This window comes from Astatotilapia calliptera, chromosome 1 (assembly GCF_964374335.1).
Source record: "Astatotilapia calliptera chromosome 1, fAstCal68.1, whole genome shotgun sequence".
NCBI lineage: Eukaryota > Metazoa > Chordata > Actinopteri > Cichliformes > Cichlidae > Astatotilapia > Astatotilapia calliptera.
This window is the reverse complement of record NC_137422.1, coordinates 26,826,718-26,853,948: the sequence shown is the minus strand read 5'-3', so window position 1 is coordinate 26,853,948 and position 27,231 is coordinate 26,826,718. Positions and strand designations below refer to the sequence as shown.

The 27,231-nt window shown below is 42.2% G+C and overlaps 1 protein-coding gene across 4 annotated transcripts in view; it reads right to left on the bottom strand.

Annotated features, from left to right (window-relative positions):
* galnt2 (UDP-N-acetyl-alpha-D-galactosamine:polypeptide N-acetylgalactosaminyltransferase 2) overlaps nucleotides 1-27,231 on the bottom strand; it is a 64,933-nt gene that overhangs the window by 24,545 nt on the left and 13,157 nt on the right. The gene's annotated exons all lie outside the window — the stretch shown is intronic.

The window sequence follows — 27,231 nt, the reverse complement described above, 5'->3', positions numbered from 1 at the left end:
TTAGCTTCACTAGTTCAAGTCTTGGACACCGCTAGAGTAGCTCTGCGTGAGTCCCAGCTCGTAAATGATCCCCATTTATCTTCTACTGGACCTTGATGGACATTTTAGCTCTTCTATCTTTATAAGCCAACTTTGATCTGATTGGCTTTCCTTCAGAAAAAGGTTTAAACAGCAGGTGGGTGGCTGTGTGAGCAGAGCTGTACGCATGAGAGCACATTAAGGATATTCCCTCCCTTTGACATCAAACAGAGCAGTTTGAAACCAAGCGTTTAGACTTTTCTGGAGCCTGAGAAGCACCTCCAGTTTGAGCGCTCCTTTTTTCAGTGAAACCTCATGAAATCAAATTCACTATTTAGATAACAGGATGTCCAGCAAACATGGCTCTACTGGTCAAAGATGTTGAACGGTCAAAGCATTTAAAAATCAATAAATTATCCAGTCAACGTGTGCTTTAGAGCGGTTTCATCATCAGTTAAAATACGCACACTCCCGTGATCATCTGCAGCCTGTCAGTTTCTCTCCGTTAGCCATTTAAAATCAATGCTGGCAGCGATTCAGAGGTCGACTCGTTCGTTATTTCACTCACTAATTTGGCTGTTCCTTTCCTCCTCTTCTGTTCATGATTCCATAATTTCACTCATTCATTTTATCCTTGTAAAGTCATCTTCTGAGCCCTTCTGAGAAACACCGTCATTGTCTTGCCCACACCATTTGTACAAATGGACAGATGACCGAGCCACCCATCCATCCTCTTGTCCACATAAGTTACAATTAAAACCCACCGGATCGATACGCTGGCAGGGAACACAATTAGTAGCATTCACTCTGGGTCCAGGCTGCTGCCCTTGACTTCAGAAATACTATTATTCAGCTTTCTTATTTGCTCTGTAGCCCGCATTTCACCTTCAGCCTCTCCAAAATGTGTTATTGATCCGTTTTCTTTATGCCTTCAGGACAGGCAATAACGACGTGATGTCACAAACCACCGCAGACCGTACTCAGCTGTTAATTTCTACCTCTGACAGAAGGGCTAATAGGGATTTTCACAGCTTTTTTATGCATTAATATTAGCAAAAACAACTGCTGTTGTTTTCTGTGACTGTTGCCCATCATTTAACTGTATGCCAAATTTTTAAATCATCTGCTGTGGACAGAGTCTCAGTCTGTTCTGAAACCACAACCTTTTCTCAGTGACTGCAATAAGATTAGACCGTCCACTACCTGCAACAACTATATATAAAAAAATCCTACATAAAATCAATTTCTATAAGTGCTCAGGACAGATGAGTGTGCGCACAGTTAGAGAGTAATGTTCGGCGTAGGATAAAGACTAAAGCTGGCAGTGTACTTCCTGTGCAAACACAGTCTGACAGGTTCTGAGGGGTAAGAATAAAACATGGGGGCTGATTTTCTGGTAAAATAAAGCAACAAATTGGTGCAGGACTTCTTCCTGGTGAAGCAGTTTTCTGAAAAGGAAACAACTTGCAGACATTTTACTATCAACTCTTCAAATGCTGGCTGCATTATGAGCAAATAATAAGCCACCTTTCATTATAATAAGTGATTGAGAAGAGATCAAATTAAGATTATACTTGTTATAAAGGAACACACCCCCTTCTTGAATTCTCATTAGTTTTGATGATCTGTATTCTTTGCAGTCGCTGATCATACTCGTGTTTGCACAAGTCTTTCAAGTACGACCAAACACTTCAACGTGATTATAAGACAATTATTCATATCAGCCAAGGTGTCTCTTTGTCTCTGTCAAGACAAATTTGATGGCATCTATCACATCTTCACTCTCTCCCAGCACGCCCACCCCCACCAGGAAACTGTCATCTGTTTCTTTATACGTCTGGATGCCTCCCAGTCCACCGCGCAGACCCACTACAGAAGCAGTTACATGCTGAAACGCTGCTGTGAAAAGACCTCCATCTAAAGCATCTGTGCTTATGTGCAGCAGCATCATGCACAACATCAAATGTGCAAAGCAGACCTAGGCCAGTGCACAAAGACACTGGATAACCAGGGGATCTAACCTAACACAGCTGATATAAACCTTACCAGAGGACTTTATATATCATGAAATGAAAAAAAGAAAAGAAAAAAAAAACTTCTAAATGAAGTCCTCATTTTTAATAAACACTTCTCCTAGCCCTTACAATTTGTGGAGGTAAAGTGACCTACACCCCGTAGATTCTACTGATATTTAATCGCATCAGTAAAGCAGAAGGCCATTGTACAGTACACCATTAAACACTATGTCGTGCACTAGAGACATTTTTACACGTTTCTTTGCTACAGCAGGAAAAGTACAGGTGCTGATAATACTGAGTCTGTTAGAGTGATTAGTTCCAATTTTTTTCTTCATTAGTTTCCATTTTTAATTCATCTCAAGATTTTTGTTTCAGTTCAATTTAACTCCATTCGCTTGCTTCAGTTTAGCTTTTAGTATCTGGAAATGTAGGTTTAGGTTTTATGAGTTTCTATGTTAGTCTTTTATTACTATACTGTGGGGTAGCGGGGTATTACAAAAGATCTTAGTCACATACAACATATACACCAAAGCCTCCGATTGGCTGCTGTGCTGACAAACCTGAGGAAAGTGAAAAAGACTAAAACTGAGGACATCTATTTTCTTCTGCTTATCCAACTCTGGGTCATAGGGGGCGGAGTCTATCACAGCTGTCATGAGGTGAACACCCTGGACAGGGCTTACAGAGAGAGAGAGAGACAACCATTCAATTTAATGATTTAGAAGTGCCAGTTAACCTAAAATGCATGTTTTTTGACCTAAAGAGGGGAAGAGGGTACCGAGATTGAACCCACACAGGGACAGACTCCACAACGAGGCCAACGGTTTTTAGTTACATCTCTTCTTTTTTCAGCGATTCACTGTGGAAATGTCTTTACACTGACACAACAGGAAGTTTCGCCGGTCTGGCCCACTTACGGTCGAGGTGGGCTGTATGTGGTACATTTGAGCTACGTGCTTCCCGTGTAAACTTCTCTCTGACTTATGGGAAGTACTCTCCATCACAGATCACACCAAGATAGAAAACGTTAGGAGATAATGAGAACAATGCAGTGCTGTAAGGAGCCAGGCATGTGATTTATCAACAAATGGTTACTATAAATATGACAAATCGCTGATTGAGACATGATTTAAACAAGTAAGTAGGGAGCAGATGTTGACGAGCTATTTTTATAGCTCACATCATATGAACGGCTTGAAAACCTCTTAGTGAAAGTGGCCTCAGCCCCTCTTTGGCTCTCCTCAAAGCACAAAAAAATGACTGATTAGAATGATGTCCACTTAAAGAGAAATAAAATCAACCTCAGTGATGCACTGTGGGCTTTTGGAAACAGAGAAAGGCACGATGTTGAGCAACTGTTAACCCCTTGATGTCGGGTTCATGTGGTTTGTTCTGACTGTTAATTGAATCTCAATGATTTTTCCACAGCATCAAACTAAGCTGCAACCTCTGGGGCTAAAAAATAAAGCCAACACAAAGTGCTAAGAACTCCAGTTCCTCTAATAGCTTCACGAGGCAGGCTCCAAAAGCTAATTTCCCCTTCATAACAACTGTACTGGGGTGATTTTCTTTTCTGTCCCAACAACACATTTGGATTTTGTTAAGACTCACTACAATGTTTAAAACTGACGCCTCACAGCATGAAGACTCCTCGTGTGAACCCTGGCTAGAACCATCCTGTACCTTCACTGGATTGCTTTCACAATCCATTCAAGCGAGTCTGACAAACTGTGCTGGCTAGACGACTGGGTCAGAGCATCTCCAAAACTGCGGCTCTTGTGGAGTATTCCTGGTCTTTATGGTTAGTATCTAACAAAAGTGTTCCAAGGAAGGTGAACAGCAGTGAACCTGGTCATGAGCAGCCAAGGCTCATTGATGCACGTGATTGATGCACAAGGCTGACCCACGTAGTCCAATCCAACAGATGAGCTACTGTAGCTTAAACAGCCAAACAGGTTAATGCATATTCTGATTGAAAGTGTCAGAATAAACCGTGCATCATAGTTTGTTGCATGTGGGACTGCAAAGCTGCAGGCCAGTCAGGGTGCCCCATGAAGGTGCCAATAAGGGCCATGTGAACATCAGAACTGGACAACAGAGTGATGGAAAAAGACAGCCTGATGAATCACGTTTTCTTTTAGATCACGTGGATGACCAGCTGCGTTGTTTATCTGGGGAGAAGCTGGCATCCGGATGCACTATGAGTAGAAGTCAAGCAGGCGGAGGCACTGTAATGTTTTGGGCAGTGTCCTGCCATCCATGTGGATATTAGTTTGACATGTACCACCTAAGCACTGTTGCGATGCATGCACATCCTTTGATAGAAAGAATACTCCCTCATGGCTGTGGCCTCTTTCAGCAGGATAATGTGACCTGCCACAAAGAAAAATGTTTCAGGAAGGAGCAGAGTATTAAGTTTGAGGTGCTGACCTGGGCTTCAAATCCTCTAGATTTCAATCCAATCGAGCATCTGTGGGATGTGTTAGACAAACAATTCCGATCCATGGAGCTCCCACCTAACAACTGATGAGCTTACAGAATCGGTTGGTGACATCTTGGTGGCAGATACCAAAGCACACCTTCAGGGGTCTAGTGGAATTCATGCGTCATTGGGTCAGAGGTGTTTGGGAGGAAAAGGGGGGACCAACACAACATTTGGCAGGTGGTTAAAATGTAATGGCTGATCTGTATAAACTGGCCGTGGATTTTAATCAGATGAAGTGCTATGTGGGTCTGTGGGTAAATGTAGCTTGTAGTCTGTCAGCTTGTAGCAGTTCGAGGGGTCAATAAGATCAGGAAAAGTGCCAGGCCAGGCCTAAAATTAGGTGCTGCTTTGAGAGATGTGCTGACACAGGCAGCTGGTCCGGTAACTGTCTCCTTGTCCTCACCTCTGCTACCTGCAGTCACTGAACAGGACCTGTCGACTACGTTTGTCCTGTTGGCATCTCCTTTTTCATGCAAGTATCGGACAAATAAGACCGCCTGCAGCAGGGGACGAACCAGTCCAAGACTTCTGTGCTTCAGTTCTGATGAGTGAAATTCTATTATTTTATTAGTAGAGTCTATTGCTAATCAACAATAAATAATACCAACAATAAGAATCCAAATCTGACATCCAAGGTGACATCACAGTGGCTACATCCACTTTTTATATACAGGCTATGATTACAGCTCACACTCTGTCATGGCTGCAATGTTTCATCAAATGGAAATATTGTTTGTGTGCAGAATCTTCCTCATTTCCTCAAAAGTTCAGATGATCTCCACTAGAATTTTAAAACAATGTTCAAGTGGCTTCAAGAGCCAGACCCTTTCTTGGCCGGGATCAATTTTCCGGTTGTTAATCTAAGCTAAGTGAGTCCTGGCTGTAGATACACATTTACTGGACGGATGTGAGAAAGATATTAATCTTGTCATCTAGCTCATGAGAAGATAACAACAAACCTTATAAGTGGATTTCTATTTTTCATTTCTCGCTCTTTGGTCCCGGCCTGTGAGCAGCTCTCTTCCTGTCTGTCTTTCACTTTCTTTGTGTGTGTCTCTCACTTCATTTTTCTGTTTTGCATCGCGTCACTTGGGCAGCCGTTTGCTTATTCTGCCATCGGACAGATGGTCATGACACAGAGTCAAAAAAGGGACTTTATACACACAAGCAAACACACACACACACACACAAAGGAATGAGTCATGGTGTAAAGCCAGCTTGTGTCCAGCTCTATATCTATCCACGACACTCCTGTCTCCTGAGACGGGATAATGTTACATTTATGTTTAAAACACCTTCTGCTTGTCATACTGTCCTTTGTTGTTCTTCACAGAGCTGCTGCTAACATGTCTTTAAGTGTCTAAGAGGTTTAACCCATTTTTGTTTGGTTTTTCTGTTTTTCTTTTGCGGTGATTGGTTTGTTCTTTTTGCTTTAAGCCACCAAACAGCGTGCGTTTATCTCTGTACTTCGCTGGTGGTTTATAAAGAGCAGGATTAAGCATCTTACCACACACTGAGCAATGTAGAAAACATATTGATTGAGAAAAGTCAGTGTGTGTGTGGGTTTTTTCTTTAATTTTAATTTTTTTATGTCAGGCTTTAACACAGAGAGACAGGCAGCTGGATGGGGCGGCGAGGAAATGACACCTGGCGGGATGTGAGCAGCATTTTCACAACGTGACGAGAACACGCTGTATGTCAAAGCACTGAAGTCGGCAATATAATGAACACACACTGAGACTGTCAAAACCAATATCATGTTCGAAAACAGCAGTTTCTTTTCTTTGGTGTGAAGGGAATCGCGAGCGCTGCTTCTAAATAACCACAGGGTGTCAATCAACTCAAACATGCCGTCCTCTCACATTTTAACATCAAAATATAGCCAGACACCAACTTCAAGAAACAATATGACTTTATAAACTTTTTGTTACCTGCAGACTGAAGCATCTACCTGTGCACACCAGAGCCATCACACCTGCTTTTCTAATAGTGGGATGGACTTTAAGCCTCCGTCAGATCAGGCCAACTGTGCATGTGTGTCTTAACAAGTGTCAGCTCATATTTATTATGTGGGGTTCTCAGAGCTTACATGCATTACTGTGTCAGTTTGGTTATCGTGCGCTCATCTGAAAGTCTGCAAGTGTGTATGTGAGTGTGTCATGCAGTCTTGGTAGAACCTCAGTCAGTATAATCCACAGTAATCTGATCACATCCACGGATAGATTAACTCGGAAAGCAGCCAAGAGGTCAACAACAACAACACACACACACGCGCGCGCGCACACACACACACACAGTACTCTCGCTGCGGTGAGACACATGAATGGCTGATATATCCAAATACATATTTACAGAAATCACTTCTTGTGAAGTTATCTGAAGAGTTCATGACTCTGGCTACAGTTGGGATCTATGGCCACAGCTGCACGCACGCGACTATGAACTCGATAACCCCATGCACCAACACGTTATTTCTGTGTTCTCAGTTCTCAACAGATGAATTCTGACACAGAATTTGCATGTCACACCCAGGTTTAGTTGCCATTATTGAAACAACTTTAGCTCCATTTGTGGGGGAAACATTTAGTCAATCTTTATATGTTCACTTTTATTCCTCCTTTGAAATAGAAGTCCTCCAACGAGTTGTGATCTGCAAGGTCTCCAGTTGGGCGTGACCAGAAAGTCTCCAAGGTAAGGCTCCCAGGTGATGTCTTGATTGGACTGCTTAACCACCTGAACTGGATGCTTTTGTACTCCAAGCTCCCTGATGATGCTCAAGCTCCTCACTCAGTTTATATGGAGGCTGTAAGCTACTAAGGTTGGTTCACTGGACAATTATGGAGTCCAACACTGGTTGTCTTTTGGGGTTGATTGAAATGGACCAGCTGTTAATTGGATGGGTGAATGGATGGATGGAGGTTTGCCACCTTGATAATTTAAATCTGTAAACAGGTAAATTTTAAATCCAGTTGCCCATGCACACCTTAAACTGTAAACGCATGATAATTGTTATCAGTTGGACATGGCCATTTAGAAAATGCTCACATATCACCCAACCATACCAGCTTCCCTACTAAGAAAATTCATTGTGGCTGTTTCTATCTGCAATCTTAGTCATTCGGCCGTTATCTGGAGCTCATGACCATGTGTGACAGTTTGAGCATGGCTTACAGCAGCATGTGCTGTTCCTGATTAAACAAAACGTCCTTCAACTGGACGACTGTGACAGGCTGCATCTGTCTTCCCGAAGTGTCCTTAAGCAGGATGCTGATCCTAATCAGCTCCAGGCAGGGCAGTCAGCAGCTGAGCCTGACCTTTAACCTCCCTGAGGAGTGGAAGAAATATCACTGTAAGGGGCTCAAAGCAAAAATCTAGATATCATGCAGCTCTGCCTGTCCCAGAGGGAATCAAACTAGTTTCCCTCAGTGTCTGTGAGCTGGTTTTTAAAGTGTGTCTTTACTTTTCTATTAGTTTAAATAAAATGCAGGCTGTCTAGTTAGATAAACATTAAAAAAAAGAAGATTCTCACAAGTCACAACAGTCTCTGCCCAGCTAGCATCACAGCACATGGAAATTTCATCTTTTTAAACAAGTACCTCACATCACCCTGTGAATCATATTTCCTCCTCTCGTGCAACTCAAGTTAGATCTCCTACAAGCTGCTTCTGACTTACTGAGTTTAGACGAGGTTAGCATCCATGCACTGTGGCCTTAAGTACAGAGTATAACTGAACCGGACCACATATGAGACAAGAACACTTCTGGAAGAATCAGCTGCATAAAATGTTAATACGTCGCCAGACTTGAACTGGACATGAACTCTCAAATGTTTCGCGAAAGTCTTAGAGACACAGTTACATTATATGTGTAATTTCATGGTTACACTCTGTGGGTACTCCAGTAGATAATACTTCTCAGAAGGGTGAGAACAAATTTCAGTATATAAAAGATGGCCATCGCAATTCAGGGTCTGAAAAGCAAAGCCAGCTTTTAAGTGAAGCTTTAAACATGCATTCTTGTTAGTGACCAGCAGGGGGCAACTACTCTGCTTCCAGAAAGAAGCGTGATTGTATGTCTATGAGAAAATGACCCTACTTCTGTCTTAAAGTAACAAGCATGTAAACACAGTCTTGATAAATGTGTGCTTTTGGTCGTTAATTTTAAGCTTGATTTATCACAGCATGCTGTTGATTTTATAAATTACTGTCCCATTTAGAGCACAATAGATGATTAACAGGAAATGCTTGATGGTGAGCCTGCCTTGTTACTGAGGTGGCTACGGCGTAAGCATGCGGTGTCCCTTTTCTCAGTAAGATTGTGGTAGCAGGGTCTGATTTTGGCTCAGCTGCAGTGCAGGGGGTGAAGCTGAGGGTTCAGGGGGCAGTGCCAGGAGAGATTGGCTGCCACAGCTGTCAGTCATCATCTAATGATGTCTCTCCTATTTATGCAATAACATACTGGGACCAAAATGTGTGTGTTGTGTAGGGGAGGGGGGTGTAAACCTGGACTGGCAGCAGCTGATGAACCGAGCTGACTGAGCACAGTGTGAAACACACAAATTTCCAGTATCCAGGTGAATCCACCTGGATACTGATGTGGCCTCTTCTGTCACACAACCCCCGGCATGTCCTCCGTCACTACATCATCCTATTTTCCTCCAGCTCGGCATTTATATCCAACATCCTTTGTCCCCTGTTTCCAACCATCCCTCCTCTGCACATGTCCAAGCTGTCCCTCTGATAAACTCATTTCTAATACTGACCACCCTGGGTACAAATCCGCTACCTCCAGCTCCACCTCCCGCCTTTTTGTCAGTGCTGCTCTCTCCAAACCATAGCAGGTCTCACTACCCTCCCCCCTGCATATATCCTTCTGTCACAAATCACCCCCGACACTCATCTCCACCCACTCCACCCTGTCTGCACTCTATTCTTCACCTCATCTGCATTAATTACATTTTCTCCTTTTAGTTTCACTGTTACACTCGTCAACTTGTCCACAATTAAAATGTCTTTCTGTAAAGTCCGAATGAAGTGTAAAGCGATCATCTGCTTCCCTTTCTGTCACACCATGCGGTTTTATGCAATACATTTTAACATGGTAATCTATACGGGTCGATTTGCTTTTGGAACAAGTAATACTTTTAGGAAATGTGTGAGTTGGCCTCATTTTTCAGGCCTGCAGTTTCCCTTTGGTGCTGAAGTGAATGATAAAGGGAGGGATTACATGCAGTACAGAGACATGGACATCTATAGATGCCATGGATTAGTCCACGCAGTCTCCTCCAGGCACACAGCCTCGTACCCATCTGATGACGCTCTGGCTAAAGCAAACTAAAGCATACTCCAAAGTTAGAACTATAACTGGCCTCTTAAGATTTACATTGACAATGAAAACCAAATTAAGAGCTGTGCTTTCTGGAAGACAATACGTTGGGTGACCAAATTTAGCTTCGTCTACAGTACAATCCCTCCTCTCCCAAATAAATCAATTGTCACAAAATTCTGACATCTTCATCTACACGAGACTCAGAGAGACTGCATGTGTTCACACAGCGACCACGTTAAAATCCCAGACTCCCTGCAGCGATGCCCCCCTCTCCGGCTCGAGCTGCAAGTCGTTTATCCAGGAAAAGAAAGAATCTTTAACAAGTCCCGTTTCTTCCCTCCTCTTTAATCACAACTCTGCATCCTCAGGCCCCTCACACATGCACGCTAACACACAGTGTCTTCTGGCAGCAGTTCAACATCAAAGATGAAAGCAGTGAAAGTAGCTTGTTGCTCAAAACAAGTCTTACAAAAAACAGCCATAGCTGGAATATCATTACAAACACAGGGGGAGAGCGAGGTTCGATAAGGAGGGAGGATGCAGATGGAAGCTTCTGGCGTTTGCGGGCAGTTTTGTTTCCAGTAAAACGATTTTGAGGCTCAGGTTTCTGCGCCTCTGCAGCAACAAACTTTAAAATCAAACTGTCAAATTACGCACACGACTGAACTCTTCACCTGTGAACACCCCCTCTTTCCTCTTTCTCCTTACTTCATTTTATTTTAATGCATCTCATCTCCGTTCTCATCGACCTGCCTCCCTGCAGCTCTTTGTCATGCCGCACCTTCCCCTGTCATCTCTGCCTGTCTCCTTTTATTTCTCCCCTACATATACCAACCCCCACCGACGAGCCCTCATCTCATATCCCACTTTTTGCTCTTCTCTTTCTCCTTTCGTTCCCCTCAGTCATTAGCGCTACATTTTTACTTTTAGTTTGCACTTGAAGATGCTGCAGCACCACAAAGAAAAAAAAAGGCCTCATCCTCATCATCATTGGTGTCTTCATCACACCAAACTAATTTGAGACTCTGCTTGAGCACTAAACGCTTTGAATTATCTAACTGCTCGTGCGAAATAGCGCTGAAGGGAAACACAGCAGAACAATTTGCACATCACTGATTAAACTCTCACACAACTGTTGGCAGAAATGCTTGATCCTCTCTTTATAAGAGCAACAAAGAGAGCAAACTGCAAATCAAGAGACATTAGAGAGGGCTAAAAGGACACCAAAGTCAGTCAGTAGGAGGTTTATCCAGCTCTTTTCAGTCGCACCGGTCTGAGTGGACCGTGTGATCTCTGTCCTGTCATTTAAGAGTGATTACTCTCACTGCATTAACGGATCTTCACCTACTGTGCTGTCTGAATAACGCTGCACAGGGTGACTGATGGAGAGCAAGTTGGCCCAAGGCGGAGGTGTGTGCTCAGACCAATTTTCTACTGATGTCGGGCTAAAAGGAAAATAGTCTGCTATCCAAAAATCAGATTAGAACAATAATGATTTTATCAAAACAAACAATCTTGCTGGAGCTGCTTTAAGAGAGCCAGTTATGCTCATTTCCAGCTCCATACTAGAGAAGGGGTGTGTGTGTGTGTGTGTGTGTGTGTGTGTGTGTGTGTGTGTGTGTGTGTGTGTGTGTGTGTGTGTGTGTGTATATATCCTGCTAGTAAATAAAAATAGGGTTCAGGTTAACTATCTACCACTGCAACAGTACTCACAGTATAGTGTTTTGTGCTGTATACCTTTTAAAAAAAAATAAAAAGTACAAAATAAAGTAAAGTCAAATAATTTTCAAATATCACCCCAAACTGATCTTAAATCACTACAAATAGTCCTAGTAGGCTTGGGGCATGCTAGCTTAAACTGGAACAAGTCACATCGTGTCAATTTATTACTTAAATGAGTCTCACACAAAACCTTCTGATGGATGTGATGGAGTCATCTTTGTCTTTCAATGTTTCATCTATTTCTATAAGTCTATGTAATTACACAGCATTTCATGCGGTTTATTGGTCTGACACCTGGTAGCAGTTAGCCACTTTATCTCCACCTTCTTGCAGCATTATACCCTATCCAAGGCTGTTAATAAGATAAGGAAATAAGGCAATGAATAATAAATATGTAGACACTTTGATTGATTACAAAAGCACATAAAAAACAGGGGGGGAAAAGTAGGGCTGGGCAATTAATTGAACATTCAGAACCTCATTAATCAATGTAATCTTGGCCATGTTGGTTACTTTGTTTCTTTTTCCTGTTAATAATTCACCCATTATTGTACTACTGTGAGTTGTCACATGACTCGGCCTTGTCAAGTCCAAGCAAATCATCCATCCATTCGCTTCCGCTTATCCTTTTCAGGGTCGTGGGGGGCGCTGGAGCCTATCCCAGCTGTCATAGGGCGAGAGGCGGGGTACGCCCTGGACAGGTCGCCAGTCCGTCGCAGGGCTAACGCACAGGGACAGAAAACCATTCGCACATTCACTCCCGCATTCACACCTATGGGCAATTTAGATTTTTCAATTAACCTATCCCCACAAAGTGCATGTCTTTGGACTGTGGGAGGAAGCCGGAGTACCCGGAGGGAACCCACGGGGGAAAACATGCAAACTCCACACAGAAAGACCCTGCTGGCCTGATGGTGGAATTGAACTCGGGACCTTCTTGCTGTGAGGCAACCACCGTGCCACCGTGCTGCCCCCAAGCAAATCAATAAACTAGTTTTCTGATGTATGAATATACCCAAACTTTCAATCAGTTCTCCAACAGAGAGAAGCTTGAATTCATTCCCCAAAAAAGTGCTTCTGCTTCCCCTCTGCCCGAGGGGAATAAGGCATGACTGAGGGAAAAAAGTGTCTCACACACACACACACACACACACACACACACACACACACACACACACACACACACACACACACACACACACACACACACACACACACGGCTCTGGGAAATGATTGCTTAACTTCAAATGCAGGGTGCGCCCATTTTGTTGTAACTGTAATGTCATAACTTTTGTCGCCTGAATAAAAAAAATGCTCTGTGAGAGAAAGGAGGGGGGGGGGGGGGGGCAGAATAATATGTTGAAAGCCACAACACAACCCTGAAGCCTCTTTGACTTCAGTCGGCTCAGAATTCAGACTGCTCAGTGCAAACTGTGACAAGTCTCACCAGGGTGTGTGTGTGTGTGTGTGCGAGTGGTTGTGTGTGTCTACATATGAGAGAGAATGAGAGAGACTCAGGGGGTGTAAGACGGCTCAATGGACCAATTGTGTTTGCTGGCTTCCTTCCCAAAACCCCATCTGCATCCTACACACACACTCACACACACAAACATGCAAGGAAAGATGCACATTCACACAAACACACACACAAAGACAAAAAAATCTAAAGAATTCTCATCAGCTCCTCAGTTTTCAGCAGCAGCCACGGCGGGTCACTTCTGCCGCCCAGAAGCAAATTTCAGAACAGGTGAAAACTCCCCACATTAACGCCACAGCATCTAGGAAAGGATTAAAAGAGCCTGTACGCACACGGTCTACTGAAAACCTGTTGCTCTAACAAAAGAGTGTTTACTGGAAAGGCACAAAATTGTGCACCACCCGCTGTTTGTCATTTATTAGAAAACAAATTACCACCACACTTCCAGTGCTGAGAAAATGTCCACCATGTGGAACATCTTTGCCCGAGGGGAAAAAATCGAGTTTTAAGCATTTAAGCTTCCTGCTGCTGCGATTTACCACAGCTGCAGCTCAACAAACCCTGGAGAGGAAAGTAAGAAACTCCTGTCGACCGTGCCAAACAAGTGAAGTCTTTCTTCACTAAAGCTGAAACAATTTGATAGTCACACTTATTGTGAAAACGCATGTGCCAAACATTTGTTTCTAGGATTCATTGATTTTCTGTGCCGTATGTGATAGACTGCTAGCACCTCAGACAATAATCAAATATTTAATATGCATAAACCTGATCAAGGCGTCTCTGAGGCATGCTGCGCACTTCTGTTGCCAGAGGTACTAATGGAAATCAATATACCGAAAGAGTCATTATCTATCCATCTATGACTAAAAGCTTATCCAGGAGGCGGCTCTGGAGGAGGATTTCAAAAAGTAGGCACGTGAAGCTCGCTCGGGAAGACATTTAGCCAAAAAATAATCTGTGAGGCCAGTTTGTGAAACACTTCATAGGAAAAGCAACTGTCCACTCAGTGTCAGTGTCTGGGCTGAAATGTCTTCTTAATGGTGTTGCTTCAGTTCTCTGTGGGTTTGCGGGCATTCATTTACATACAGCTCTTTTAAGGTCCACATCGTAGAGCTCTGCAGTTCATCTGGGCCATTGAAACATCTTGATTCTTTAGAGTCCCCGCTGTGCTGTTATCACTGTCCTGTTCCATGATCCATTTCTGGGCAAGCTTTAGCTTCTGGACACGTGGCGATACGGTTGAAGAAGTCTTTTTTTTTTAAATTGTACGGCCAAAATTTAACATGCTAACCGAAGCCTGTGGACTCTGAGATGTGGCACTACTGTGTAGTACACAGTCTGATGTTAGGGTGAATTTCCTTGGAAGACTGTGGCATTGTGTTAAAATATACTTGAATGCTAGCAACAAGGCTCCTTGGCCTTTTAGTTCCTACGGAAGCAGTGAGGGTGTGCTGAACTTTGATTTCCACTTCGTAGGAAATCTACGTCCTAACTTCCAACATAACTGGAAACCCCTCTCAACTGTTCACTGCATCCTTCCACGCCATTCAACTTGTGACGGGCTGTGTCGACCCGATGTGGATTGTGTGCATGAGATTGGGTGGAAGGTTACAATGTAGGTTTAAAAGGAGTTTCTGGTAACATCATACATTACAACTAAATTTAAAAAATAATAATTAAAAAATAAATAAATTAGATTTCCTGCTTATGGATAACTCAGGCGTTAGTTTTAACAGGACTGCAAAGAGTCCTTTGACAACTTTCTTTGACTTTTGGTGTTCTTTAAATCTAATGTTGTACCTTTTATCTTTTAGGACACAGTTTTTTTTATACTGTGTTTGAGGGGTCAGAGACTGGACCTTGTGTGCTTCTGTCCAGGATAACAGCGGGACATGAAAAGAGTGAGATTAAAAAAGTGAGAGCGAGATAAGGTGAGAAAGAAGACATAAAAGAAAGCTGGAGAGGTGATTCACACTCACTGACAGAAGCAGCTGGGGCTGAAAAACAAAAGGCTGGGGATGTAAACAAGCCGCAGCATCCTGTACAACCATGTGGTTTATATCCCTGCACCATCTATCCTTTATCTGCTGACCGAGCAGCACTCAAGTCATAACAACCTCGACTTTATGACATTACACGGCCAGAAACAGAAACTCAGGCGGCTCTGTGGCTCGACGTGTAGAATACGTGCCTTTGCTCCCTTCTCTCAGCACCTTCCTGCCTCTGCCTCGCTCTCTCTGTGCTGTACAATAGAGGCAAAATGCCAAAATTAAATAAATAAAACACAGACACACACAATTACCAGTCTGAAAACAAAATGTTCTCTTCCAAGCCATGAAATCTTTTCAAAATGTCACATTTCTACATGGCGGCAGTGATTATCCAGCGTTGTGAAAGCTGCTTATTCCCCCCGCTGTTAGTTGGTAGGAGTTGAAACAAATGACTCCCGATAATGGGCGAGTTCAGGTTCAATTTTCAGAAAAGAGGGAAGGCGCTGCTGGAGACACCGAAAGACAGGAAGCAAAAAAAAAAAACAAAACAAAGACAGCGAGAGGGAGAAGGAGAGAAATGTCAAGTGTGAGGGTGAAAGATGAGGCGGGGAGGGAGATGGAGTGAAGTGCTGAATCATCTGAGTGTGTTTCAGCAGAGGGGGGGGGGGGGAAGTAGGTCAGAGTGGTTGGGTGCAGCGGGTGGGGATGTTAAAATCTCCAGCTCACTTGTAGTAACTCTTTCATCAACTACTTGTTTCCTCTCTTGTTCTTTCCATTCACTGCCCCCCCTCTTCCTCCATCGTGTCTTTTATGACCCCTCCTCCTCCTCCTTCTTCTTCTTCTCCCTCCTAACAGTAATTGATTGTTCCTACTCTACCACCAGTGGAGGTCTGTGATTACTGCCACCAAAAAGGGTTTCAGACTGCGTTAAGCAAATCTGCCCTTCATTACCATGTTCATTATGAGAAATCAGTGAAAACTGCAGCCCCTGGCGTGTTTTTTTAAAGATATATTGCAGCACAAAATGCAGAATTTTACTGTCTGGATGAATTTACAGTAAGATCCTCAAAGTATGCTCGGGCAATCCGTGTTTTACTGATATCGCACATTACCTCATACCATAGGAGTGTATGTGTGTGTATGTGTAAGGGAACACGAAGGAGCTTTAAGTCTATAAATATTTACTTTGCCATACAAGGAGAAAAGTTTGCGCTTAAAGTCAGAAGGGAAAGGTGTGCTTTTTGTGGATGTGGCTTACATATGGATGAAGCGGCACATAAAGAGTGTGTGTATGTTGTTCAGTGTGCATGCTGAGGACAAAGTAAAGCAACATCAGGTCCCTCTATAAGGCTATGCTGCCACATCTACTGCGAGCATAGAAGTGTGCACATTACTCTTTACCGTCTGTATGTTCTATTACATCCTATACTCAGTGATTAGCTTTTTAAAGCAGGTTTTCTCTTACGTCGATGTATTAATTGAAGTTAAGATGCTCCTTTTAGACAGAAGACTTAAAAGCTCTTGTTGGATGCATGATTTTTGACTATTAACACAACTTTAATCTGTACCATCTTCCGCTCATCTGTGATGCTAAACTCTTCGTGATTCAACTTGGTGTTGGGAACAGTCCTCTGATTTTAGCCCATATTGACGTGACAGCATTACACTATTCCTGCAGATTTGTGGGCTGCACATCATCTGTAGCCTCAGTTTCCTGAAACCTGGTGTGGTCTTCTGTGGTTTGTAGGCCATCTGCTTCAAGGTTTGACATGTTATCTGTAATGAGTGGTTATGTTTGCCTCTTTTTTTGCTCTTGCCCTTTTACTCTGACGTCAATAAAGCATTTTGACCCAGTAAACTGCTATAGTTCATCTAATAGATGATTTTGTGAGGAAAATGTCAGTAAAATACTCAGACTCGCCCGTCTTCCACCGACAGCCACACCATGCTCAGCGCCACTTAAATCACACTTCAGGAGGTTGCGTTGACCCAAATTGCTGCCCTATGATTTGCTTCCATTTATAAGTACTCAAACAGGTGTAACTGTTGAATAAAGTAACTGGTGAGTTTATAAATCTGCGCCATTAACCAGTAAAACCCTCGGCATAGCTAATGTAAAATGAAATTGTTGGTGAAACTTCCTCATAAAGTGTGTAATCATGCCGCCCTGTTCCTTGCGTCTGTTCTAGTTTTCGTGTATAATGTGACACATGTCTTCTTCTATCTGTGTCACTGACACATGTAGCCCTGATGTGCCCTCTTTGATGTATGCGCGTCACGTTTCTGTGCGAGTCCTAAACGCGGCAGGATCGTGACACCAGCTCCGGCTTGTGTTACCGTAAAACTGTACCGACAAGTTCAACAGGCTGGAGTTACAGAAGGGGAACAGATGTAAGGCCTTTAATGAAGGCTAATTACACACCCAGCTCTTGTTCTGTAGCTTTTTCTGGCACACACACAAACTTTTTTCCCTTCTTTTAAACAAATTGCTGCTCTCATCGTGCGGCTCTCCCCGAGGACATTTATGTGTCTCATTTTGAGTGATGACCTATAGTTTTAGTAACCGGACTGTGACTTATTACAGACATTTATCAAACCGTTTATATGACCTGCTGTGGAGGTTTTTGGGGGTTGTTCTGCTTTGAGAGTGTATTGTTCACACTTTGGTTCAGTTATTATGAAAATTTGCCCGAGGACTCGTGGATGAGTGCTCATCATCCCTTCTTATGTGTGTAAATAGGTTAAACAGCTTAAAACTGCCCTTGAGCTTTTTTCTTTTTTAAAGATCATATAAATTGATATTTGAAATGTAAACTATCTAACAGTACAACCAAACCTTCAGAAAGTTTCGCATCTTGTAAAGGGATTATATTTCAAAAGTCTCATTTATAACAGCATCTACAGGCCATTATTATGATGGGGCTACGACAATAACTCCCAGCATGACCAACAAAACTAATCAAGGCTTTGCTCAACAACCCCAAAACCACTTCACCACCAACTGATCATCAGCAAAGACATTATAAAATAGAACTCAAAGAATCCTGTCGAGCTTCAGTTATTCTTCCGTGTTGGCTCTATAGATCCTACAAAGTCGCCTACGCAAACAGTCGATGCCTTAGCCAGCATTTATGCGTGTGCATGGTGTGCCTGCGCTGCTCTGCAATTTTGGGCCCAAAAATACTAGTTGGCAGCGGAGTTTCTTTCTTTGGATTGATCCGCTCTCTTCCAGTTGATTGGAAAAATGTTGGAAGCAGAAAAGTCACTGAAGGAAACAACCGCACCAAATGAGCCGATCACACCCATTACATCGCATTTTACCTTTCCTTTATTTGTATTCATGTAGCACTTTTCCAAACAAAGCTTAAATGCTACAAAAAAAAAACGTTTAAAAAAATTGAATATATTAAAAGGGAATTAAAAACAGCAATTACTAACCAGCACACACAATACCAAGAGGTAGATAAAAACATTAGATGTCATGAAAAGAAACACAATAAAAATCGGTTTTAAGAAGAAATCTAAAACAGGCTACAGAGTTTGCCCATCTGTGAGTTTCACCATTGCAGAGCACAACCTGCAAAGGCTCGATCATCTTTAATGACTAGACAAAACTTTGGGACCTATGACGAGGCCACGCTTGCAGCCAGGCTCATAGGAAGTCAGCAGCCCTGCTTAACTGCAGAGATGTCAATTGTCCCATCTCTTTGACCTAAATAGGCCAGCAAGGTTGTGCATTGGTTCGAAGCAGAGCCTACACGCAGCTCTGCAGACCATCATCTAACATGTTGTTTGTTATTGTTCGTTTCACCAGAACAACCATTTTTTTACATTTAAAAAACAACCTGCGGGCTTTTTAAATGGCTTCCCTTTTATGTTTGTGCTGTTTTTGGTCCTTATTTTCAGTTCCTGCCCAAAGTCATAACAGACAAAGAACTTCTTTGTACTGAAGTGAGAGAACTGAGCGCCTCGTGCCTCCTTTTGCTGCCCTTTTTATCTTCGATGGATTTTTCGCGCCTCTCCCTCTTCATGGTGAACTCCGCTATCGTTCTCGTTCCTGTGCAAACCCACTTTTCAGCCAATCAGCATTTGATCTGCACATACAATCATCACTGTGGTCACTGTTGACTTGTGAAGCACTTCGCTGGAGCACGTAGGTTGTATTTGCAAAATACTTCAATCTGCATAGCCAGACACTTTACCGTGACCCGCATTGATGATCCAAACTGAAAAACATGAACCCATCATGTTTACACAGCAGAGATTGCTGTATGGTGGCAAATATATCGATTTATTATGGCATGAATTAGCCCAGCTTTTATTCAGAACCCTGGTAAGCTGAAGACCGTGGGAGGATTCTGGACTTGGCCACGTAATGTTGTTTGCTGTGCTCCTTTCTAGCAAGAATCCATGAAGATGTGGGAGAAAACAGTACTGCATCTACACGGGAAGGGTCGACAGTCTTAGTTCAGCTACAAGTTAAATAATTCAGTGTCAGCGAGCGTACAGACATTTTACTTTCAACACCAAGATCCAACAGCAGAGCAATAACAAGTTTAATTTCATTTCTAGTGTGCTGCTGTGTGAGACCTCAGTGATCTGCCAACAATAGAAAGCCAGAGTAAAAAAAAATAAAAAATTCTCAGGGGCCACAATTTATCTCAATCCTTCCATTTGACTTTTGAAACTATAATTCCATTTTGCTTGCTCATACATTTTAATCAGTCAGCTAACAGTATCTGCGCACGCAGACTTCGCTGCCGGCTCTTTACGGCCGCAGATCCTTGTGCCCGTGAGTGAATCATTCACTGGCAGGGTGGGACGGTGAACTCTGGCCCTCGAGAACGTCACTCACTCCGCATCCGCCGTGTTGTTAATAGCTGACAGGTGAGACGTGTGTATCGGGAGCAAACAAAGCTGACGGAAAAAAGGTGGATGCTGCTGTAAGGAAACAGTCCACGTATCCATGGAAAGAGGATGACGCAGCTTCAACGAGGACACCACCCGAAAAACAAGTATTCAAACCGCTTCCCAGAGCTTGGCACCAGGCAGCTACCTGCAGCTCTAACAGCACATTTGGCCTCGTCTCAAACATGACGTTACACTCCAGAGCTTCATAACATGCAAGCGAGATGGCATTAAACAATCCATTTTAAACCTAAGTTAAGGTGTGAGATGGCTTCAGCTATTCTTAGCCACTCTTGATGGGGTCTGACATAATCACGTCTGCTCCACCCCCACCGAGCTGAAAGCACAGATAAATCAAACCTACCTTTTAAGGCAGAAACGCACAGAGAGACAGAAAAAAAAAAAAGGCACAATGCCTGCTGGCCCAAGAGCTCGGGGTATTTTGTTACCGTGGTTTCCAAAGCTCTGGGTTAAGGCCCCAAAGTGGGTCACAAGCCTGCTTATGGTGGGTCTCTGCACGCTTGAAATATTGTATCATGCTGTCTAATTGACTCCCAGGGTGACTTACTGAAATTCTGGCATACTTCAAAAGAACAAACAAACTAAATAAATAAAAAACTAAAACAAATGGCACGAGAAAGAAAGCATGCGTGCGGACAGATAAGAGTGAGAACGCAGAATCACAAAGAGCAAATAATCCTGAGGGGAAAAGAAATGATGGAGAAGGAGAGAAATGGAGGGTGTTAGAGGCCGAGGGAAATGAATACACTCCCATATGGCTTGTTGGAGGGAAAGTGAAATATGGCCCGAGTCAGGACAACGCACGCACGCACACACACAAACACACACATACACACATCTTTGTGAGAATGTTTCAAAGCTCAGCCTGCAAATTTACAGGATAAAGGAAACATTGACTGCTGAAAGTTTTACAAATTACCTCTAAATTGTGATGAGAACAATTCTCTCTGTATTTCTCATTATTGCTCAGCCTGCACAGTTCACCCTTCTCACACACACACAGAGTCAGTTTACACTGATAAACAGTAAATGGGCTGGCATCACAATAGTGCTTGTCTAGACTTTTGCGCCACTCAAAGAGCTTCACGCTGCAATCCACACTGACACATTTACACACACAGTCATACACTGTCTGTGACACAGAGCGATACATGGGGGAAGTTTGGAGTTCTCAGTGACACTTCGACACGGAAGCTGGTGCAGACAGGGACTGAACCATCAACCTGCTGATTACTGGCTCTCCTTTAGCCGCCTCAGTCCTCCGTGACAACTGTGGAAGATTTACAGTAAATCCATTATTGATGGCTGAAATTAATTAGCTTGGCAGGTTGGTTTCAATTCATTTTCACCCATAAAACTTTAAGATAAATATATAAAAAGTCATGAGTGGGATTCGGCGAATGACTTCAATCACTTAAGCCCACATTCAATCATATTTTTAAATTCTGGAATCCAGTAGAGCAGGCTTGATTAATTCACTTAAAAATAATCTTCATTTATCTTGTACTGGGCTTTTGTAGAGTCCCAGAGTTTATCCACTGTCTAAAATGAGCTATTTTAGCTCCATTAAGGCCTGATTCTTGCCTGATGTCTCAGTCACACAGACTAGTCTGTGACCGCCCTGAAAACCTCCAGTCACAATCTTCCCTAACGAGCGGAGGTCACTGACTGGTCTCTAGACCTGCATGAATAGGTTCCGAGGTGGTATTAAGTATATAACACTTATTATAAAACTTAATAAGTACACTTAATACGTATATCACCTCTATATGCCATGCTGCAGAGAGAGGAGGAGAAAAATAAAGCGTTTAGACGAGTCTGAAGCCTGAGCTTCTGCTTCAAAGGATTACAAAATGTACAGAGCTCATTATTTCAACAAGTTTAAAATGAGCACCAAGAGTTGAAAGAGGATAAAACTGATTTCTTCACGGTGGACAAAATTTATTAGAAAGAAGAAAAAGGCATAAAATGAAAGCTAAAAACTTCAAATGTCATGATATGACGCAAAGTGTCCTTCAGCTGAGAACCACAATTAAAAAGATAACGATTGGAGAATACTGTGTGACACTGAGCTGAAGAACTACAGTGTCATTCTATACATTGCACCATATTAATGCAGCAATGCGAACTTAGCCTCGTTTGATATAGTATGAACTAGGCAGTAATGCTACTGTGCACATTACACACAGTTTAATGTATTCAGTCCAAGCTGACGCGTCTGCTTTTGTAAAGGGGGGGATTCTTCAGGTTTAGTGTTTGCCACTCAACTACAATGTTTTCCAGCAATGCTCATATTCCTGACTGGACCTGACGGATACAGCAGCTTATTTGCAGCAACAAAGAATTTCCTACCATGAATCACTGCGCATGAACACACAGTTACGATTGGCACAGGTCCCACAGTCCTAAGTCAGCAGAACTAGAGGGAGAAGCTGTTACATATAAACCTCTGCTGGCATGAACTTTGGACAGAGTTTGTGTTAAAATTGAAGGTTTGTGTTAAAACAGAGGCATACTTCAGCATTATGTTAAATGCAGCTATTTTTACAGGACCGCCGGCCAAGGTATGCATCACCAGAGGAGCATGCCGTACGGTCTGTTTTTAAACACCCGACTAGCACCGCTGTCTCTGTGGGCTTTTTATTTTTTAAATGATGTGATTTTCAGACTTCAGATTTTTAACCACTTAAAGGGATAACTCCTATTCTTGCTACTTTTGAGCTCCCTTTTCACTGTTTTACTTTGGAAGCCTGGATTATCCAGCTCAGATACAGACACTTAACTTCAGGGATGAGTGGTAATATTATTTTATGAAAGAAAAAAGAAAAATCAGATTGCGTAATACATCGTAAAAACAAACATCTACTAACGCACCCTTGTCATTTCGCCCGAAAACTGCTTTAAGACTCTTTATATATGAACGTATTAGATTCTAACATGATGTAAATACAGGAATTTAATTTTGGACAGCGGGAAAAATCTTTCCGACAGTGGTTAACGTCTGTTATTCTGGTTAAGAGCAGTGAGAAGGAGCTGGTAGAGCCGAGTCAGCACCTCTGCTTCCTGAAGCCCATTTCAACATACTGCAAAAAGACACTTTACAACCTTCTACTATTGGCCAATAACACAGCAAACTTTATAGCGGATCCTTTTTTATAAGCGTCTCTGTTCAGCAGTGTGTTCACTTCAGCCTCTCAGACAGAGCCACGAGGGTGGAGAGGTGATGAGAAGCAGCAGCAGCAGCACTTCTGACAAAGTGCTGTAATCTACCTGCAAGCTGCACAAGCAGCTGCACCCTATTCTCATCCACAGTTAGGAAACCGGTCATGTCTGTATTTCCTTCCCCGTGTGCAACACGAAAGAAAGCCTCATTCATTCAAACATATCTTTTCAGTTCAATTTTTTTCCATATAGCACCAAATCACAGTCGCCTCAATGTGCTTTACAGTGTAAAGGTAAAGACCCTAAAACTGAAGACAGCAGTAAGAGAGTAAAAGCATAAATAAAATGCAGATAAAAACAAGAAAAATCAATTAATGCAACATCTCAGGGCCAGAGTGCATCATGAGCACTTTTAAGAGAACAATATTTTAAGTGAGTACAGCTAAAACAAATGCCAGTTGATTATTAAATGGCCATAATGTGATGCAGAGTGAGAAATTAACACCTCCTACAAAGCACTGTTATAAAAAAATCTCTCTACCCACCACTTTGGCAGGTGGCCAGACATTATTTGGACACTCGGTCCATTTCAAAAGTCAGTTTCAGCGCAGGAGGAGCCTCTCTGCTCTTCAAGGTATCGTCGGGGTCTCGGTCACTTCTTTCTTTCTTTTAATGAAGAAATAATTGTGCTGACATCTGTATACAACAACCTGCAAGGTTTGTTAGAGCAGCTCGTAACAAAGTGTTCACACAGTGCACTGAATAAAAGTCTTCTTTCCCGTCACCCTCAGGAGATCCTTCATTTTCCTTCGTCTTTTCACTTCCATCAGACTCAATCACATCTTCTTGCTCACTAACTGCTAGAAAGAGACTTCTACAAGGGTGAAGGATACAGGATTGACATTAGCACCCTAATGTGGTTTCAGGCTTTTTGGAGCGACAGCACATCAGAGGTAAACCAGCTCATCAGTGTATTCCATAATAAATGAAAATAATGTGTTAAGAGTATATAAAATGCATTTATTGAATTAGGTTTATGATAAAAGACAGTTTTTCTAGTGTTGTTGGGATGTTACTGAACCAAAAACTTACAGATATCATATACTGTAGTCTAATGTTCTTGGTGTCCTCTTTGATGACTTCTGATCTCTGCTCTTTGCCAATGATGTGGTTCTTTTTGGCACCGTCACATGGTGATCTCCAGCTCTCACTGGGTTGGTAAAGTGTCAGTTAGCACCTAAAAATTCTGAGGCCATGGTTTGCAGGTAGAAAGGGGTGGAGTATGCACTCCCGAGTCTAAGATGAGGTGCAGAAACCTCCATGGAGGTCTTGTTCACGACTGAGGGGAGAGTGGAGCGGGAGACTGACAGACAGATTTGTGCAGGATCAGCAGCGATGTGGGTGTCGTACCGATCTGTAGTTGTAACAAAAGATCCAAGCATGAAAGTGAAAGTGTCACTTTCTTATTCTGTGGTAATGAGCTCGGGGTAGTACTTAAAGAATGAGGAGAGAGACTCAGAGTAGAGCCGCTACTCCTCCACATCAAAAAGAGCACGGTGAGGTGGTTTGGGCATCTCCTGAATGATGGAGTCTGGGCTTGTCCTACTGGGAAGAGGCCCAGGGCACACCCAGAACACACATGAGATTATATCTCTTGGCTGGCTTGGATATCCTTCAGTGTCCCCGCCCTGGAAGAGCTGGAGGAGGTTCCCAGAGCAAGGGAGATCTGGGTTTCCCTACTAAGACTGCTGCCTCCAGAAATCCAACCCAAGGAAAGGAGCAGGAAATGAATAGATAGATTAGTAATACCTGAAAATGACAGCTAGAGCGTACACAGGTATGTTGGCGTGTTGGCTGTCTCATTAGAACCAAATCATTATTGCCATTTAAGTGACTTCCTACATTATTTTTACTGCATCGGCTTCCTTAAAATGCCCACAGCCTCACTGGTCCAATATGCAAAAAAGATTAAAGCAACTTTATGTTAGTGTTGCTATAATTTCAGTTTAATCTTCTAGTACAAACGACTGCTTGGACTAACTTTTATTTACTGTAATATCAGCTCACCTCGTGTCACATGATCCGGAGAGTGACTTGCTGCTTCACTCTCTGGCTTTTCTGATATTAAGAGTCATGCTTGTAACAGGGTCACAGTGTAAAGCTGTGCTATTGACTTTGATAGATAAAGTGCCACATCCTCATTGGCTCACTTCCTTTAACAACTGATGGTAGCTAAACCATTCTTAATCTACCAATAGTGGTTTTCTCCTCTTGCTTTTGAAAGCAGCTGAGTTTCTCTCAGTCGCCTTTCTGTCTTCCCTTTATGATGAGATGCACATTAAAAGTCACTTACATGACTCATCATCTAGGTAGACTAAACCATTGTGCATCGTTTGTAAGGGGTGAAAGTACCATCAGACAGCCTTCACTAGTTTTGGAGATCAAAGTTCAGACGCTCAACCGATTTAGACGGTTTATTTCTCAATAATTACTTGGAAAAATAAATAATAAGAAAATGTAAATAAAAACAAACTTTTCATTCCAGGCCTGCAATGGCCCCACCCACCAATGAGACCCTGCATAGTCAGTCCCACTTTTGACCCCACCATGAGGCCTCTCTTCACATAAACCACAGCTACCCACTGACTCTCTCTCGCCGCGTCTCTGTGTTTCACTGAGGTCAATGCATCATTGGGCAATATTACATTTTAGCATTATTATTAATTAACGGCATAAAAAAACATCTGATCTAAATTGGAGACAGTATTTCTTGCATCAAATTGGATTTTTAATCTCCTTGTCAGCAGTCTTTAAACAAAATTAATTTACTGTTATAATAACTGTGATATTAGTTTTCCAGATGTTCCCCAAATATTTGAGAAAAAAAAATTGCCTGCAGCTTATTTGGGGCTGAGGAACGATGGCAGCATCGGGATCCTGTCACCCAAATGTGACAGACCTCAAACCACACACATCTACTGTAAACGCTTACAGATGAGGAAGAGCTGGATGGCTACAATAAAAGTTTGCCTGTATTTCAATCCAACCTGGGTTGCATTTAAAATTTGATTTGTAATAGACAGAATCTAACAACCAAAATCAAAGCAAAAAAACCCCAAAATAAGCAAAACTAAAATCTAATCTACACACCTGCCACACACTTCCCTGATAAGAACACAGTTTTTCTTCTATTTCCTTCCATTTTTAAATATGTCAGAGATGCATACATGAATGAATTTATGGATAAGATCATAGACGGAAGTTCTTTACTCTTAAAAAGGCAATTACAGGTTGAGAAGTCAAACTAAACATGTCAAAAAGAAACGGTAGCGCGCTTCACTCAGGCAGCATCTCAGTTTGAATCCAGGAAAGGAAGGCATTTAATTCAACAGGGTTAAAGAGCAGCAACATTAAAACAGAAACATCAGAAAGCTTACAGATGATCTGAGTCCAGATCATTTACTCTGCAAATATATGCAAAAATATAAACACGGAGCATCATTAAAACATTATTACAGTCCAGTGCAGCAGCTAAAATGCCATAAAGGGTTTTTCATTTTGTTACATTTCCATTTATGTAATACCTGTTAGGGCTGCTCGATTATGGCAAAAATGATAATCATGATTATTTTCACTGAAATTGAGATCACGATTATTTGACGATATTTATTTAACCCTTTAAGACCTACTATAGAACCAAGTCCACCAGAGCTTATATTATTTTTTTTACATGCTGTAGTGCCATTTGTGGGAGCATTTCAAGTTGCTATACATCAATACAACTGTTATAGCCCATATTTTAATAATATGTATGCATTAAGTCCATAGTAATTACATAAATTGCAAAAAAGTGCAATAAACTACAAAAAAAATTGAAAATCGCTTTTGTTTTGTTTACATATATTTCTACTTGGAGAAGTTTAAGAGGTTTATCCCTCAAAACTTTAAATACAATAAAGTTGCAAAAAATAGTTTCCCACCACAGGAAATTTCTTTTGAGTGTCTTCATAGTTTTATTTTGGAGATACAGCAATTTTTATATACTGCAGGAAAAACAAAAAACAATCCTATGATGCAAATTTGCAAAGAAAACAGCATGTG